This window comes from Camelus bactrianus, chromosome 7 (genome assembly GCF_048773025.1).
Source record: "Camelus bactrianus isolate YW-2024 breed Bactrian camel chromosome 7, ASM4877302v1, whole genome shotgun sequence".
Lineage (NCBI taxonomy): Eukaryota > Metazoa > Chordata > Mammalia > Artiodactyla > Camelidae > Camelus > Camelus bactrianus.
In genome coordinates this window covers 61,190,844-61,210,902 of record NC_133545.1, presented here as the reverse complement: position 1 = coordinate 61,210,902, position 20,059 = coordinate 61,190,844, and the positions used below count along the sequence as shown (strand labels likewise).

Here is a 20,059-nt window from a genome sequence, read left to right as displayed (position 1 = left end):
CCTCCTGAGCTACTAAGGTAGCAGCAGCCTTCAGAACCCTGAAGCTCCTCTTGAGGCTCCCGAGCAACCAGAAGCAGCCCAGACGGCACCCCCTCCTCAATCTCAGTTCTGTGAGACCCCTCCAGTAAACTCTAGGCCTTCACATGCCCCCAGCCCCAGAGGGACAACTGCATCCTGCAGTCGTTACAGCTGGGTATTTGCGTTTTGCTTTTTTCAATCTTCCTGTTTAACCAATCCTCTCTATTCAATTATCTTGTGAAATACCCTAGTGAGTTTTCGGTTTTCTTGACTATACCCTGACATAGAAGTAGCAATGAGAGAATGCATGAAAAAATAGGTGAAATTGGTGGCCCAAAGGAGTTGGAATGAGGAACACTAACACTGAAAGCTCAAGACTATTATTCTGGATCTGATAAGAAAATGAGGAAAGGAATCTATCATTTACTTTAAATGCAACTATCTTTGGTTTTCAAAGGGCTGCCTTGTGGTAGAAAACTTATAATACTACAAGGTACCAAGAGGGTAGAATTAAGCAGCTTCGAACATGGCAGCATGACAAAATAGAACTTCATTCTCCATGAGAAAGAACTTCCTAACAGTCAGCCAAATTCTTGGCTGGGATGGTCAGTGGATAGAGATATTGTAGAGAAGATTCAGTTTAAGATTCTCAAAACCCTAAGATTCAATGCTACTAGCAATGATTGGAAATAAATAGAAATGTAAAGGAGGGCTGTGTATTGCAACATCCTGTAAGCTAGATTTAATCTTACAGTCCAGAAGCAACCAGAGACCAAACTGATTGCCTGTAGGATCATATTGATTACCCAGAAATTGATCTCTAAAGTGCCTGGAAAAAAGATGCAAGGGATAATTGACTAATGTAGTGGCCTCCTGTCAGTTATACCAAAGGCGATGTGAAAAGTGAGGTATTATTTTTAAGAATTAAATAATGCAGGGCAGAGGCATCCATTGTTTTCCTCTCAGTCACTCCATCATAGATGAGTTCCATCGTGGGGTGGTGGGGGATGGGGGGTGGGATGGAGCGGTGAACTACCTAATGTGCAATATAAAAAACTCTGGAAACTGGAAGCACAACTCTTTTTTAAAAAATTCTTCTGATATTCTCATCTAATGCTGCTCTGAGGTCTCCTTGCTCAATATGGCATTTAGGTAAACCTGCAGTTAAAATGTCCAAAGACGGCCAAAGGGGACCTAATCTCCAATCCAAGTTATAATAGAACAGAGAAATGAAAATGAAAACACGGAGCTCTTAGAATCAGCAGGGGTTTCTGTATGCTGCCCCTTTCTTTCTTCTCACTCCACTGTAAGTTTTCCCCCCAAATACATGCATTTATACTCTATTCCAGTGTTCTGAATCTGAATTTTCAAGTGCTATGGTACACGTTTGGCTGGCCTTTTCCTCTTACAAGATTCTCAAGAGTATTCAAGGCATAAGAAATTCCCAAGAAACAATAACCCTCTGCAGCAAAAGTTATTAGTTATAAAAGCCCCATAACATATATGTTTAGTGTTTTGAAGGCTATCTGAATTTCAAATAATTGTCTCTCAGTAAGCTTTCTGAATGTCCATAATCAACATGGATATAAGGGAAGGGAAGAGAATACATCTCACCTTTCCGTTCTGTCTTTCTCTCATCCCCTTAAAGCAATTCCCTAAAAGCAATTCAGAATACATGCCCACGATGGGACTTTTATTTGATTTCAAGAAACGTTTCTGCTTCCTAAAAAAACTCTTGGGAAGTTTCAGTTTCCACATAGTCAGAAACCAATGGAAGAAAAGAAAACCAAATGCCATGCAAAAGAGCTAAAATTTAACTCAAACCCCAGAGCCTAAGGAAAAAGCTCTGTGGTATTTTATCCATATTCTCCATCCAATAAATATTTACAAATGTAAATGTAATAAGACCCATCCCAAGAACCAGCATTATAATGGCATTTCTGAACAGCTGTTTCTTAACATATTATGTGTTACAAAGAGGTCTCACAGCTTGTTTGCATCCTTTAGGAAACAGATTCGTCTACATCTTTGTAATTACAATTACATGTGACAGGCTCTTCACAGTTTAGTTTTGTTTTGTTTTAACATGTATAAACACAATGGGCTTCGGGTTTGGCTTTCTCTTAAGTTTGCTCCGAGAGCACCAAATTCTGCTATTGGAAACCCGCAGTCAAGAAGTCAGGTCTGCACACCTAAACAGGAGCATAACTAAATGCAAAATGAGGGAATTTAATCACCACCTTCACATATTTGTTAAGAAAATTTAAGCCGCTATTTCTTCACTCTACATCTCTTCATTTAAGCAAAAATGGAATCCTGCGTGATTACCCTGTGAATTCAAAGACAACCTAAAACTGACCATCTGGAAGGCAAGTACTGCTTTCCCTAAAAGTTCTTGCTAACACCTTAGGGCAACGTGGCCACTCCAGAGACACATATGTCCATGCATCTAGAGCTGATAACAGACAGGGATGCAAAAACAATCACTAGGGTTCTTAATTTCACAGAGATGTGGCAAAAAATAATTATGTAGATAAGCTTATTACCACTAATAAGTTGCAAACAACAATACTATTCTATTCTCATAATAATGCTGAATTAAGGTTCAGAAAGATTAAGTGATCTTCCAAACATTACACATCTTGCAAGTGGCAAGGCTGAGATGTGGACTCGAATCTGATTCCCAATGTTAGGTTCTTTCTATGATTCCACTACATATGAAGACAATCCTTGGCTCTGATTCTGCAGAATGGAATTAACTTTATCTTCACCTTTCTCATTCTTTAAGACTCAGTTCAAGTCCTACCTCCCACAATACATCTTAATTATACTCAATCAGTATTCTTTCCATCCTCTGAAATCTATAACATATATTACCTACCTGAGGATAGTTATCTTGTCAGAGGCATATTGTCACCTCCCCAACCAGGTATTACATTACTTTATAGCTTCTAAAATGCCTAGCTCAGTGATAAAGACAGTAAAAACTCCAAAATGCTTGCTGATTGGATAATTAATTAGTTGAAGGTTTTATCCAAAACCATTTTAAATACTCCCTCTAATCTTCAGTCTTTTTTTTTTTTTTTAAGACAGAGGATCTGGACTTTTTTATTTTACCACTTTGGTATTCCAATTTACCAGTCGCTTGCCCAAGATTCTACCTTGGTTTGCACATGTAGACTTAGCCCAGGGATGATATTCAAAATCTTTAAAATCATTATGTTGGGGTATTGACCAACCAGAATGGAGCAGGGTACCAGAGGCTACTTAGTGTGTCAGGCATTAACCCTTTAGTTGATGAGCTGCAGGCAAAGCTCAGGGATGTAAGTGGCCTTGACGACACATAGGTACTAACAGGGTTAAAGGCTCAGGGCAAGGTCTCTCTACCAACAGGAATGGAAGTACTTCAATAGTTTTCAACAGTTTGACAGGTATGAACAGAATGGCACAAACTAATCATTACCAGCCTTGGCCTGGCCCCAAAATCTTCAAAAGTACTAATTGCCAAAAGAGGAAATAAGCAGCAATCAGGCAAGGTCTATAGAGAATTGAGTCCTTGCTCTTCTATGTGGAAGTTTTTTTAAAAAAACAAATAGAAGAATTCACCATCCTTTCTCCAGCCTTTCGTAGCCAGAATTTACATGTACTTCAGAATTAACTGAACAAGAAACTAGCAGGACTTTGTTTCTAAACTGCAGCCTGAAGTAATTTATTTCAGGATTACCCAATGGCACTTAGTTTTTGAATATTAATATTTGTCATCTTGTACGCTTTCACTGACCCTGCTACCGTTATTATGAATAATTATTATTTATACTCCACCTTGTTCCAAGAAAAATACTTAAGAAAATCTTTAAAAAGATACAATGCATCAAGATGAAATATATTTGCTTTAAGTGGGATGAATTGGATAAGTAAAAGTAAAGGAAGAAAATAAAGAATTAGGAGTGCTGTTTATATTCAAACTACTTGCTCTAAAGTCTGATACATTTGCAAAAAGTGAGCTATGAATTTGGGCACTAATCTTTCTGGTATATAAAACGCAGAAGGAAACATCAGTTTTAAAGCACACAGATTCCTTTGAGATAAAAACAAACCAATTGCTCAGAGAAAGGCACTGATTCATTCTCCTGAGACTGCTATCAACAATGAAGGTATCTGCTTAAAATGGAACTCTGTTACACAGCTGTTTTCTTTAATCAAAAACTTCTTGTAAAACTCTAGTAACAAACAAAAAGCTTAACTTTTGCAGGTTTCCTACTAAAACTGAACTTAGTTTCTTCAAGCCTCTCTTTTCCCAATAAAGTTCCAAGAATGATCCAAATTCTTATTGGTAAATAGGCAGTCTGACAATTTTGAGTATCGGGCTAAGTAGTCCTGAGCAAAACAATCATATTAGAAGGGTTTGTTCCCCCTAAGCTGTCAAAACCTGAATGGAGTAGGCATGGATTTATAGAACATGATTTTGGCCCCTGGATCTCCTAAGAGAAAAAAGTAGTCAAAATGTCAAGGACAAGATCAGACTTGGTAAACCTGCCTCAGTATTGCCAACCACAAACCTGGAATCCCATTTTGAGCAATTACTGGTAGTCCTGTTTAATTTGAAATTCAATTTATGTAGCTCTTAATTTCAAGCAACTCCAGTATGAAAGAGAGGCTTTTATAGTATACGTTTGGGATATGTCCCTCTCTGTGTTTCTGGAGAAGAGACACGTTTTAGAACTTTTATGATAGATGGATGTAATTTGCTTTAGTGATTCAGAAGCAGCATTAATTTCTGAGGCATTTAAGGAAAATACATATTAATAAGCAAAGACTCACTCTGTCCCGCTACATCCCAAGGGGCTTCTCAGAGGAAACTGGAAGGTGTGATTTCTTTTCTTGTCCAATATACTGAATCAGGTAACTATAAAGAGCAAGAATGGGGCAGGGTTAGAAAAGACATGGGCTTAGGCATCACCATGATCACAACCTCCCCAAGAACTCAGCGTTCAGGAATCAGAAGTCCAATGACTGGCTTTACAATGCCTGGGAGGCATGCAATTAATATGATGCAATGATGGTCAGAATAACAGTGCAAACACGAGTCATTTTGATGATTCTGCTATTGACCTCTGCGGCTTGGTGGATTTTTACGGTAACTTTCACAACACATGATAAGGCTGAATGAGGTATATTTTCAACTTTTTCTAAAATTCAGAATGTACAATTAGTAATACTTTGCTTATTTTAATTGTTCTGAAACTGTAGAGGACTTGAGGAACTATAAAAAATTATTTGGTTTAATGAACTCAGTTTTCAACTTATCTCAGTCACTGATCTTATTTCCCTTAATAAGGGCATGAACAAAACTCCCCTGGCTCATTAATCCTGAAATCAGAAGTCGACTCCAAAGGGAAAAGTACTTAGCATACTTAAAATGTTGAACACTTTTACAGCTCTTTCTCATACAAAATCTTATTGAAATCTATCTTGTGAAAAAGGTTTTTTTTAGCTTTGAGAGTTTTTTCCCTTAATACAGGTGCCCTCAGTGGGCACATAATAGACTCCTTAATAAGTAATGGAAGGAAGGAAGGAAGGAAGGAAGGAAGGAAGGAAGGAAGGAAGGAAGGAAGGAAGGAAGGAAGGAAGGAAGGAAGAAAAAGGTTCATTTTGTATATGAGAAAATTCAGAGGACTTAGTGATTTGTCCAGATATATTGGGCTGGTGGAATTCAAGCTTTAAACCCCCAATCTTAAAATCCATCATTCTTTATTACTCAATACTGCTTTTGCTCTGCCTAGAAAATCAAATAAGATATTGCAATTTATAGAAAATCACAGTATCATGTTATCTCCAAATAGTTGTTCACTGCTAACATTTGATTTCAAGTCTTCACCAGTCTCTTATTCTGATTATTAATTCTAAATTCAACTCACTGTAATAAAATCTTAACTCTAGCTGCAAACATATTCCCAAATTAGACCTATATAGTCAAATGTCACTAGCAGCTTTAAGGCATGACTTTGGTATTTAACTTTTTATGCTAATTCTTAATTTGGTTCCAAGGCTTTGGGCAGAAGTTTCTCATTTGCAACTCATAGCAGAGGGGCATGCTTCCTTACTTTTTTAGTGTTGCCAATTTCTCCATGTCACTCAATTTAGCTCCTAAACAAATAACTGAATTTTTCATTTAAACCTTTGAGAGACATCACAGTAAAAATAAAAATATATAGAGGTGTAAGACAAACATGGAAGGTAATGTGGTTTCCTCAGGCTTAAACAGAACAATAAATATGTGATCATATTATTTGTTTCATACTGTTGTTGACTGTGCAATTCCACTGCTATGGACTGAATTATATCCCCTCAAAAATTGTATGTTGAAGCCCTAATCCCAAGGTGATGGTATTTGGAGACAGAGCCTCTGGGAGGCAATTAGAGTTAGATGAAGTCATTGGGGTGAGGCCCTCATGGTGGAATTAGTGGCTTTATAAGAAAAAGAAGAGAAAGATTGTTCTCTCTCCATCATATGAGGACATGGCAAGAAGGCTGCCATCAGTAAACCAGGAACAGAGCTTTCACCAGGAACTGAACTGGCCTGGATCTTGATCTTGGACTTTTCAGCGTCCAAAATCATGAGAAAACAGATTTCTCTTGTTTAAGCAACCCCGTCTTTGACATTTTGGTATAGAAGCCCAAGGAGACTAATGCACACAGCAATAATTTTACTTTAAAAAATCTGAGTTATACTCAGTCTATAATTAATGAGATGATTAAGACTGAGTATTAGGGCTTCTAACATTTAGCAAATGTTCCCTGGTCATTTTCATTATTAATCTTTACCAGCATCAAAAGCGACATGTCAATATTCTCACCTCCTTTTTATGAAGAACCTTGATGCAGGCAGGGCTATTAAGTAGCATGACAGTTTGCCAGATCAGCCATTGAACCAACCACAGAGACCAGACTTCAACTTGAGGATCAAAGTTTGTTTCTTTAGGCCTACTCATACTCATCTTTATGAGTCACATGTTTCTGGAAAGGGCATTCAATGCTAAGGAATCAGTGGTATAAATTAAATAGCCCCCCTCTCCCTGACCTTCTTCTATCAAAGTTCTTGTAACAGAGTAATATTTTTACATCTCAAACTCTCTCTCCTGGGCCCAGACCATGTCTTTTTGTCTTTGTTTTTCTTCTTAGCTCCTGGCATGGAGCCTTGCACAAAAGGAACCTTCATAATTGTTTGGTGAATGAAAAAAAAAAACTTAATAAAAAGGCTGAACTAACATATAAATGTAACAGGATAAAGTGATTAAGAGTGCAGGCTTTGGAGTCAGGCAACATAGATTTAAATCCCAGTTATGTAATGTCCTAGATGGGTGACTGCAACCTGACTAAAATTCAGGTGAGTATTATACAGTATCTCACTCAAGTGAGGATGAAACAAGGTAATGCATATAAAGGACTTATTGTGATATCTGACATAACTTCCATGAGTTCACCCACCTCTGTAACTTTGTAGCCTCACAACATTTTTTTTTATCTCTTATCTTTATCTCTCTTAGCCTTAGTTCCCAGTGGGGAAAAAAAGGGAAACATAAGGTATACCTTCGAGAGTTGTTAAGAAAATTCAATCAGAAAATATAGTGAGTTTGAAAGCATAATACAATGATTATTATTATTATTTCACTGTCCAGAAAAGTTATCTCTTTGGAAAGTAGTTATGATAAAGTAGGACCAGCATCAAACTAGGATATGAGAACCAGATTCCAATGTTGGTTCTACCCTCATAAACCTAGGCGAGGCATTAAGTTCCCTGGACCTCGGTTATTCTTTGTATAAAATCAGATGGTAGTCTAGATAATTTCTCAAATCCATTCTACCTCTAAAATTGTATAAACCTAAATCACTGTCACTTATAGGTCTGAGTTTTTATGATTTGCCTCATAATACAGCTATGAAACATCACCATGATGAGTAGTCAACAGATATTCTAGAGATGGACAAGCTGAAATGCTGTGTGACCAGTCCCCAGTCCAGCCAAGGTCAGTGGCAAAGGACACAGATTCAGAAAAAGAGATGCTTATGCCCAGTTCAGGAGAATGATTTTCCCACTGAGTTTCAACTGATTCTATATTTAAAATTCTCTTAGTTAAACAAGTTATGGTACCTGTATAGGAATATATTCATTCAAATGATGTGGTAGAAATTTTAATAAGGTAAAAAGATATTGATGAAAAATTAAGTTACAAAATGAATATATTATATATTCAATATGCACATACATGCGTGCGCGCGCACGCACACACACACACACACACACACACACACAGGAGATTAGGAATACTGACAATCCCTGAGGATGAAAGACATGAAGACTCCTCTGGGTAGGGATATGGTAAGGAGTGGAAAGCACATTAAAAAGCTCTGAGGATCAGGCCAAATGATTAAGTTAAGCATCTCTCTGCTAGTGCACAGTTCCCCAGTACTTCAGCTTTTGTGCCTTGTCTGGAACCTATAAATGTGGATGTTACTGCTTGCTCACCAGTTTTTTTAGAAAATTAAATGAGAAAAAAAAAAAAAGTATATTAAAGCCTCTCGCCTGTCCACACGAGGTGTTGGAGAAGTGTCAGTTCTCTTCCACTCCTGGTGAGAGGCTCTGCTTAGTAAGGGCAAGAAAAATGCAATCCTGTTTTGTTTCTCCATAATTTCATTCCATTTCTCAAAATGGCCTCCTAAAGAAACTTTCCTAAATAAATCCATTCCTTTCTTGATTTTATTGTGAGTGTCCTTCTGCTTTTTTTAAGGTTGAGAAACAACAGTTTATCATTTCATTGCTATATTTCTTCATTTTGGCTTAATTCTTGTCTGGACATACTTGGGTAGAAAGATTGTATGAGGTACAGAAACAAAGCACTATTTTTTTTTTTTTTTTGCTGTGCCTGCAACAGAGTTACATTATTGATTTTTATAACCTACTCTTTCATCAATATCTCTTTATGTCCTTAAGTATATTTCTGAGTCCACTGATAACCACTCTTTATTGATGAAATTTCTTCATTTCTGACACTTACCCCTGCCCATTCACACACTTATTCCTCAGTCCTTCCATGCTTTTTTTTTTCTTTTTTAACTAATCACTTATTAACAAAAATAAAGGGGATGTTCCAGGAATAGAGTAAATTTTAGAGCTTCACAAATTGAAACTGACTTAATGAGGTACAATAATACTGTTGTACATACAAATATGAGAAGCCTTTTTGTTAATCGCACTGTCTTAATTATTTTACTTAACTAGGGTATTATATTCCTGTTTCATTCCTAGGAAACTACTATTCCTTCTATAAAGGTACAGCCAGTCACTTCTGATGACCTCACTACTACACTCTCCATTTCATTTTCCAACATGAGCTTATGTGGGTATTACAATAATAAAATACCTGAAACAGCTAAATCAGATGCAACTGCAATTTGTGTATTCCCTAAAATATTAAGATTTGGACTTCGCTAACATCTGGCTCTCTTAAATAGTATGTATCAAACCACAGCCAACAAATTAGCTTAAAAGATAATCACTGACACTATCTTAGATGAGGGAAGTACAGAGGAATGTGCGGAGGAGGAGCAAGGATTTGAGAGATCTGTTTACTACTGTAAAATCCTGTCAGTTCCCCACAATACCTACAGGTCTAGCATATTATGCCAAGCCTTATTCTCAGTCAAAGAAATACAAATTAAGATAATTATAAGGAAGTCATTTTGAAGAACTGCCTTCAAAGCTTGTTCAACATGGGGATTTTCAGATCCTGTCTCAAGTGGCACTTTGAGCAGATCTGCAAGAAAGCTAGGTTTCTGAAATTTTTAATAAGCATCCCAAGTGATTCTGATGCAGAAGTTTCAGGCCCCATGTTTTGAGAAAAATTGCTTAGTAGTCCAAAAACATGCCTGACAAGTTAGCAAAATACGCAAAAATTATAAAATCCAAAGTTGATGGGACTGTGAACAGGGACATTACTAATTGCACTATGGATTTGCTACAGCTCAGAGAATAATGCACAGCAGAAGCTATTAAAGCAACCAGAGCCTCTTTCTTTCCTTTGGGGAAACCATATCCCAAGGAACTATCTTAGAATATTTATTTTAGAGTTAATAGCTAAAGATAGTCAATGAAGTACTATTTATAATAGAAAAATATTAGACAAAAGTTACCAATGATAAAGCAGTTTATCTATTTCATACATGTCTATTCAGCACTTATTATGAAAGATAAAGTACTAAGCCCTCTAGAGATATTACCATTTATTTAATCCTCTTAAAAACACTTTATGATGGCTAAGCAAATAAGCTTTATTAATTGTTAACATGAACATATATTTTGTGGATTTTTAAATCACACACATGTGGGTCATAATGATTAATGGAGACATGTAAACTAATAGAAGGTGAAAATGGCAGAACACAAAATAGTAACAACCCAATTACAACTTTTTAAAAGAGACATAAAGATTATCAAAGATTATCAAAGGTAAATATAATTAACCCACTGTATGCTATATACAAAAATTAAGAGAGAAAATCCAAGAGTTCTCATCACAAGAAAAAAATTTTTTTCTATTTCTTTAATTTTGTACCTATATGAGATAATGGATGTTCACTAAACTTATTGTGATAATCATTTCATTATGTATGTAAGTCCAATCATTATTTTATACACTAAAGTTAGAGTTCTTTATGTCAATTATATCTCAATTAAAAAAAAGATTACCAAAGGGATTAGTGATATAAGAGAAGGGCAGTTTATGAGTATTAGATATTTTTCTACTAAATTATTTGCTTTATAATTTTTTAAAACACACAATTCTGGATATTCACAAGCTAAGACAAGGAGTGAAAATTTTCCTGTAGGTCAACAATATGAGGATTAGAGAATGGAAATTATAAAAACAACCAAAACCTTCCAATGAATGGTAGTAATACATATAGAGAGAAGAGTGAGTTTTATTTGATCTGATTAAGAGCTGAAGTTCCAAGTTAATTCTCAAAGATTTTTTGAAACTTAGAAATGTTTTTCAAGAAGTCTAAGGTAAATTTTACTCATGTATAACTGAAAAATTGTGCTATACACTGGAATTTGACACAACATTGTGAAATGACTATGACTCAACAAAAATAATGTTAAAAAAAGCCTAAGGTAAATTTTAAAGGTCAAATAAGCACCAGATTTTACCATTTCTCCCTAGTTTCTCTCATCAGGGTTGACTAGCAAATACTAGTCAAATTTCTCTTGCCACCATCAAGACCACCTGGACTCCGTGTCCTAGACACCCTTCTTTCAGCAAGCAATGAGTCATGATTTCAGTTATTCCCATATATACTGTCAAAGAAAAGCTACAAGCGCAGCTGTAAAGATAACCCCTATTATGGCTCAGATCCTAAAAGACATTTTATGGGCAGATCTTTCACTAAAATCTTTTTTAAGTCCCTTTGAATTGGCATATTGCCAGAGAGGGGTTAATATTCCTGATCATTTGTTTTAGCCTAAAACACACAAACACACACACACACACTTGCACTAATATCAAAATCTGTAGGAAGACGAGTTTTTCAAGTTTATTGACATTTAGCCACTTGGAGGAAAACTGGCAGATTCATTCCAAAGTAATTAATTTTTGCTGAAAACACTCAGAGGTCTGTTTTCCCAAAGCAACCCTGAGAGCCATGCACTGCACTGGTAAGGGCATACTTCATTGGATGCCATCATTACTTTCCATCTGGCAACAGGTGGCCATTAATATGAAATGTTAAACTAATACTGAAATGAAATCCTTGCATAATCAGTGATTTTGGAGAGGACATAAGTGTTTGAAAGTCTGAAAACTGCTCATTTCTCTAAACAAGCAAGCCTTCATTTCAAAGTCTTCAAAAAAGAGAAAATGAGCCACTGGTATCAGCTATAAAAAAGTGGTTACTTTTTGCCATTTACAGAAATTAAATCAACTGGAAAAGTGAAATGTAGAATTGAAATCCTTCTGGCTAAATGCAGGGTAAGTGCTGTGATAGCCCACCACAACCACGGGGGTCTGAGGGTCGTGGCGCCCCACGCAATGATGGAGTCCAGTGAAGCGTGCCCTTAAATGTGTAATATTAAGTGAAAAAAGCCAATCTAAAAGTCTCCATACTATACGATCCCAAGTATATGACATTCTGGAAAAGGCAAAAATATGGAGACAACACAAAGATGAGTGGTCGCCAGGGTTTGCAGAGTGGGGAAGGATGAACAGGCTAAGGACAGAGGATCTTTAAGGCAGTAAAAATGCTCTGTATGATACCATAAGGATGGAAACATGACATTATGTATTTATTCAAACCTTTAATGTACAGCTCCAAGTGTGATCCTTAACGTAGACTATGGACTTTGTGTGATGATAATGTGTCAACGTAGGTTCATCAGTTGTAACAAATGTACCACCCGGGTGGGGGATGTTGATAATGGGGGAGGCCACGCATGTCGGGGAGCAAGAGGTAGGTGGGAAATCTCTGAAAATTCCCCTCAATTTTGCTGTGAACCTAAAACTGCTCTAAAAAAATAAAGTCTCAGTAAAAGAAATATTCTAAGCAAAGAAGAACCACTGGATTATGTGTCCATCCTCTATATGTCATGTTTATTTGGATCTCTAATGCAAGTATATCTACTGAAGCAATCTCAATGCTTTAGGGGTACATCCTGTAAACAATAGGAGGTCAGGAACAAAATGCCTAGATTTCTGACATTCCTAAATGGTCAGTCGTGTGCACGCGTATGTACGGTTGAGCATGCCTCTGCAGGCCACGCTCACCACTACAGCAGATCACGCAAGTATTTGACTTGTACGTCTGATAAAACACAAACTGAAACTTGAGAGAAACTTGTGAGAAGGCTGCACCACTCTACGCTGGGCTGGAACTATGAAAAACAAACCTGGATGTTGAGTCTACAGAGCAGTAGAGTCAGTGAACCCTAATAAGAAAAATATTCTGCCCTTACCCTTATAGAATGCCTTGTGAAAAGCAAGGTCTGTTAAAATCACGTTCTTCCATTTCAACAAGTCCCTCTGATGCAAAAGAGCCTGACTACCCAGCCTGTTGTCTCTTCTCACCAGGAAGCCTACTGCTTATTTCTGTTATGTTTGTCTCAGGTTTGAAGTTTGCCAAGATCACAAACTGCTAGAACAACCTTTCTCTTTTTAATTTCCTTCTTTCCCAACTAAATCCTTAATTGTCAAAAAATATTAAAATGGAGATAATCTCTCATTGGAGCATTTGTGAAAATTGCAGAGTCCTCAGTGACTTCCGGTGTGACCGGGACCAGCTGCTGATAGCAACTTAGATAACAATGCGTTTCAAACAGCTAATCTAGTGAGGCTTTCTAAAAATATTAGTAATAAAGTCCAAGTGATTTAATTTCTCTAGCTGAGTATAACGCAAGCTCACTGACTCCGTGCGTCATCGGGCTCTGGTTGCTAGGAAATCCGTGAATAGAACTTAATATGCATTCAGCAACACAGCAACAGGCTGCAGACGCAATTTATCTCCATGGATGCTCCCTCAGTTGCCTTTGAAATGACATTAAGATAACTTTGAAGCATTCGAGACAAGTCAGAGTTGGCGAACACAAAGGAAACAAGCCATTTTTGGAGAACCATCTGGACTTCCGGCACAGCTCTGTGAAGGTCACACTCCTCGGGCTGTGCGTATCTAAGTGTACATCCTGTGTAGGTAGGAATTAGGAGGTAGGGAGCCAAGGCCGTATCTTGAGGAGTGAATGAGGGGCCAAGAATGATGCAGCCGTGTGGGGTCTGGGAGGCAGATGCATCTAAAATCAAATTCTAGGTCGGTAATAGACTAGCTTGGGTACAGAAATTTTTCTGAGCTTCAGTTTCCTCTTCTACAAAATGAGAGTAACAGTACTCACCTCACAGAATGATTGGGAGCTATAGATGTGTGTATCTAAAGTCCTTGACATAAACAGCAGTGCAACTATTGACATGACACAAAATATTAACAAAAGTAGGAGAAGTGGAAGTGGAAATAGCAGTGGTAGACTTAGCAGCATCATAGCAGCGGAAACAGTAGTTACTGCTATCAGTCCTATGCCACCTGGATATCCTCCACTGCTGCCACTACTGGAGATAACTGTGTAAGAAGAGAAGAATCCTTTAGCTTCAAAGCTTTGCACTAACATCGTGACCTAAAGACAAACTAAAAGCGATGTACTTCTGGCAACTAGTTTATAAAGAGCCCTAGAGCAATCAGTTTCACCAAATCTCACTGCCTTTCATACTATTATCACTATTGCCTGCAGAACAAAGCATGTGGATGATGGCGCCACCGCCTGGTAGGACAATTTGTTGGTGGCAGAACTTTGACTTATTGTTGCCCAAGTCCCAGAATTCACGCTATGAAGAATTCCTTGTTTTTACATCAGAGATGACAGAGATGAGAAGGACTTCAGAAGTATACACTCCTTCCATAGCTCTCTCTTCCTTCATCAATTGGTCAAGAAAACATTTTAAACAACTTGACTGTTAATCTATTCGAAGGCACTGTGCAAGATCTGATCAGAGCAATCTTCCACGTGATGGGTAACGTCTACCCTAACTGACAGGAAGAGAAGTTAAGCAACCCATGTGATTTAGAAAAGTAAACTCCTCCAATATTTCCCCAGTGTGACTTGAAACTCCATGCATCCACTTCTTTGCTCATTCCTAGGAAAGTTCCAGGTCTGTCCCCTTTCTAGGTTCTGAACCAATGATAAGCTTCCCTGAACCCTAAATGAAGACTCGTTTGATTTTAAATCATGGAAGCAAACACTTCTTTTCTTAAAGGATCCCAGAAGATGACGCTGCATGAAAATTGTCTTACATATGTAACTGGAAGGATTTTTCCCCAATTCTTCCGCCTCTCTGCCTAGAAATGCCCTCTTACAGCTGTACGTGGCAAAGCAACTACATTAAAAATATTTTGGGCATGCAGTGCTCCACATAAGAGAAATACTTCTTAGGGAAAGACAGATTATGAAGTTTACAGATAGGACTCTAGGACAACTTGTGAGGCATTCAAAGCTTGCCTCCTTTCCTTCCATTTTCAGGCCTCCACCAAGAGTTTCTTGACAGCAAGTTGTTCTTTTCTGGGGACAAAGTGTCCAGGGTCACTGGAGGACAGAGATTTCCACCTGAAGATACAAAAAGGAGGAACTGGAGGATATCAAGAGGTAGTCTGTCTGTGTCTCAGGCACTGCGGGGATTGTTCTGATCATCGTGACATTTCTGCAATTCCTGGTTATCCTACACGAAAATCACTGAATAGTCATGTCAATATTGAAAGCACAAAACTTTCTGGCAGCTCTATCAAAACTTTCCCTACGTAGAGATCCATTGTTAGGGGTGACTGAAGTCATGGGTCAGCTGAGTCTGTGCTCTCCGCCACAGAATAGGAGCCTGGTCTCCAAGCCCACGCTGAGGTTGGTTTCTAATTCCACCCCTAGAAAATGAGGATTTTTGAAAAAGATCCCTTCTTTTTTTTCCAGCAAGTGTGAAAAATTAGGGACTTCATTTGCCTGTTGTTTTTATTTTCTACTCTCTGCACAGAGAAGAGCGTGAAACATATCAAAGAAGTAAGAGGGTATCCAAGAAGATTTGACTTACTTAAACAGTGTGTCCTAGTTCAAGGGCGGTGCCCTCTGCTTAAATGCATTTAGAAGTACTCACACGTTACATGGATTCAGGAAATAAAAAGTCATAAGTGACATCTAGACACCTGGTTTTTAAAAAGTAGTTTGGCTTGAAATTTTTCAGTTTGAACAGGAAGTAGTGGAGTGAAAGGGCTGAGAGGGGACTGGGTTTGGTCCCAGGTCTGGCCTCTGCTGGCAGGGCGGCTGTCTGGTGGGCATGGAGCTTTGCCAAGCTTCAATTCTTCATCTGAGAAATGGAAAAATTCAACCTTCTGAGATAGTTGAGTCTGTTACAGACAAGAAAACTCACTCTCAGGAAGTCTCAAGAACTGCCATGTTCACAAAGCTCATCAGAAAGGAGCCAAGATTCAAAACTCAGGTCAGCTTCCTCCAAGGATGACCGCCAACCTGTGCTCTGTGGTCACCTGCCAGGTGTTGGGGTGGGGAGGGATGTAAGTGGCAAATGAGCAGGGATCCAGAATCTTCCACTCCAACCTCAGCAAAAGCAGCTCTACAGAGATCATTTGTATATACTGAGTTTCTGTATACAATTTTGTTCAGGAAATTATTCCCTAGCTAAGGGATACATTGAAAACCTCTCCTGTATTGTGCTGCCTTCCAGCATATGCCTTCAGTTTCTAGAACAGTGCTATTCCAATAGGATTTCCAGCCATGATGGAAACATTCCCTACCTGCCTTGTTCAGTACAGTAGCCAGTAGCCATTTGTGGCTATTGAACACTTACAATGTGGGTAGAGTTATAAGCAAATGAATTTATTATAAAGTAGAACCACCCCCCTTCTCCTGGGCTGTGTCCTTCTCCCACCTCCCCTGGCAGAAGCCCAGGCACCTGGGTTTTAGTCTCTGCTGGTCAACTGACCCCACCCCAAAGGAAGAAGGGCCTGGATCAGGGGGGGAAGGTCAAGGAGAAGCCCCCACTTCAAATCACAGCTCAGAGAAGTGAGAAAGTCTTCAAGTCAAATGTCTGTCTCTAATGTATTATTGTTACAGCTAACTTCTTCCTCAGCGACTGAATAAACACAAAATCAGATTTCTTTTTTTTAAACCTGATTTCCAAAGAAACCAGTGCATTCATAGCTCAATTCTCTTCCCATAGGCGTACCCGCCCCGCCCCCTTCCATATCTCAGTGAATCAAGAATCAGGCCACCTGACAGCAGAGGCTAGAGCAATCATTTCTCATATTGTCACCGGATGAATGCCTGAACAATGCTTCATTTAAACAAAATCTGAGTCCCGCAGCTTCAAAATGCCAGTACCTTTCCCCCAACCAATTCCACAGTGAGTCTGCATTAATTCATTCAGACACACTGGAGTTAGACATTAAAATACAAATAGTCTGAGCTAGATTATTCCTCTCCCTTGGAATAAAAAGGGGTCAATGGATCAAAGCTGGAAGATATAATTCAGCACCCAGACAGAAATAAGACTTGTTAAGATAGAATTCTCTAGGGAGACTGCTTACCCAATTTTGCCCCCCAGAATCTAGACTGCCATCATTGCACAGGGCCCCCCAAATCCTCTATGCCAGGCATCTTCACAGGTCCTTGGGGTACACTAATAACAAATCTCTGCTCTCACAGAGCTGAGATTTAATAAGCAATTAAATAAGCAAGAAAATTTGTAAGTTTGTGACATTAGGAGCTATGAAGGAAACAAACGGGACCATGTTGAGACGGGGTGCAGCTCCTTTTAATTGAGTGGTCCTGTAAGGTATTTCTGAGAAGGTGATGTTGACATTGAGACCTGAGGCAGGAGCAGGAGCAGGAGCAAGTCGTGGAGTTTGCTTGGTGATGAGGACCAAATGGAGCACTGGAAAGCAAAAGGCCGAGTCAGAGAAGAGACTGCCATGATGGAGGAAATGTGCCCAGTGTGGACGAGCTGAGGAGGGAGTGACCAATGGTAGGAGATAAACTTGGGAGGCGGCAGGAACCAGGTTCTCCAAGAAGCTTAGAGAGACGGGGAGGAGGAAGATTCATTCCCAAGTGCCCTGAAGCAGATGGTGACAGGGTTATAAGCAGGACTTCGTGAAAATGACAACGGGGATTTTTGAGAATGAGAGAGTCAGGAAGTCAGGTCCTCTTGATGAGGTAGGAGGAAACTCTTAGCACGTGCTTAAGGAAAGCATTCTAGGCCCAACTGTCTTTTGCTTCTGAGTCTCACTCCTCAGACTTCCCACACCAGCCACACCAGCCACACCTGCCCCTGCAGAGCCTCATCCTTTGCCCCCGCTTGCTGTACAGTCCTGATGTTCTAAGCCTCATCAAATCCCTGCTTTTCTTCCACCTAGAATGAGCTTCTCCATATACCCACACGCCGCACACTTCCTTGCTTTTTCCAGGTTTCTGTTCCAATTTCCCATTTTCAGTGAGGATTTCTTTGGCCACCCAACCCAAAACAGAACCCTTTCTCCTTCTCTCTTTCTCAATCCCCCTTAGTCTGCTGGATGCATCTTTATTTTTCTTTATAGCAAGAAGCACCACATGTTCTACGTGTGTCTGTTTATTGTCAATCTCCTGTGAATACAATAGAAGCTTCTGGAGGGTATGACCTTTGCTTGTGTCATTCATTCTTTCATCCTCCATGTCTCTATCAGTGTCTGGCACATAGTATGTGACTGATAAGTCTATGCTAAATGAAGTACTGCAGTCACACCTTGTCCTTTTATACCTGAGAGCCCAGAATTTGATGCAGGTAAACCTGGCACCAGTCAGCATCTTCTGCAGTGGGAGGAGGAGAGGAAGCCCATTCCAGAAGGGAAATCACCTCTTGCTCAGACACTAAACTCAAAATAGACGCCGCCGGTGTGCACGTGCCTCATGCAACCCCTCAGCTTTCCCCATGGAGAAGCAGCTCAGGAGCCATACTGGTTCAGTATTTCATGCCAGTATCTTCTACAAGTCTACCTTGAAAGACATTTTTCCTTGAAGAGATTAATATGGATCAGCAAGAAGAAGTGAAAACACTCTATTGTAGTTGTATTAAAAGCCAAAAAGACAGCATAAAAACCAACCTCTGTCCATTATATTACAGTTTTCTCCATGGAAGACACCATAATTGTTCAGCAGGGCACCCACAGCACCAAGGAACCTAGCAGGCTCTCACTACATGTTTGCTGTGTAACAAGCACTTGAGTTGAGGAGACATGATTTACACACAGAAAATCAACTGGAGAGCAAGCCCAGCACAAAAGGAGTTGAAAGCCAGGATTCCCCACTTTATCTAAGCCCTCCAAGCAGAAGTCACACTCAGAAAAATGAGTTCTCCAATGTACAAGGCTTGCCTCCTCCAGGAAGCCTTCCTGAACTGATCAAGTACAAACTAGATTCCTATTGATTTCATAACTGCTGCCATACCTCACATCAGTTAGCAGTTTTCCAATACTTTAAAACAAGGACTACTTGTCTCCAAGACTAATATCCTTGAAAGTCAAATATCAAATATTTATATCACATATTCTTCTACATGCCAGCCCCGTGCCCAAAACCATGTGGGGAATGTAAGTAGTAGAGACAGTATTTTCTAGGTGTACTGTGGCTAATTAACAAGCAATCTTTTTCCATTTTCATTTCTCTAAACCATAAGCAACTTAACTATGTTTTCCCTCTCTTATTTGCATATCTACTTAACAATGTCATCGTGTTTTACATATATATGTTCATTTTGCTTACACAAAGTGAAGCTATTTTCCTACAATCACCAGAATACTGTTAACATCCAGAGCCTGGAGTTTCCCATCTGGTAGCAAATCCCACAACAAAGAGCCTTTTGGAAGCTTGGTTAATCCTTAAAAGAGATGTATTTCACAACTCAACTTTTATCTGATGTCAACAGAAACATATTTTTACAAAATGTGGCTCGAATGCAAGTATGCTGAATTCCTAGTTTAAAATGCAGAAAGATAGAAGGGGTTGTGGGTAAATTTAAATTTTTAAATTAAAAAAAAAAATTTGAAGAGTAGTCTCATTAGTCGAAGCCCCTTGGATGGCCCTGAGCCATGACTCCCTGTGGCCCAGGCTATAAACAGAAGAGCTTCCAGTCAATAATGTGGTCAACATTTTTTAAGCCTCTTCTCTGGGTAAGACCCCCTGCTCGAAGTTTGGTGCGGCATACTCTACTGGGAAAGATAGAAAAAAGCCAATAGAAGCATGCAAGCAAGATGAATCCTTTCTTTTTTCCTTAGGTCACTATTTTACTCTTTCTGTTCTCTCCCTAAATCTCTAAGCCTCTTCCCTACCTCTCAGTCTCAACTGAACTGGCTTCTCATTTCACTCAGGGGGAAAAAAAAGGAACAAGAAGTGAATTTGCAAACACACCACCACCACCATCAT

The 20,059-nt window shown here is 39.0% G+C and overlaps 1 long non-coding RNA gene across 9 annotated transcripts in view; it reads right to left on the bottom strand.

The window, feature by feature from the left end:
* LOC105082918 (uncharacterized) overlaps positions 1-20,059 on the bottom strand; it is a 456,837-nt gene that overhangs the window by 185,498 nt on the left and 251,280 nt on the right. For 7 of the 9 annotated variants that reach the window (XR_012508216.1, XR_012508218.1, XR_012508219.1 and 4 more), the window contains one exon: positions 4,840-4,924. The exons of the other annotated variants lie outside the window; for them this stretch is intronic. This is a non-coding gene — a long non-coding RNA (uncharacterized LOC105082918). The remainder of the gene's footprint in view (positions 1-4,839; positions 4,925-20,059) is intronic. 9 annotated transcript variants of the gene reach the window in all.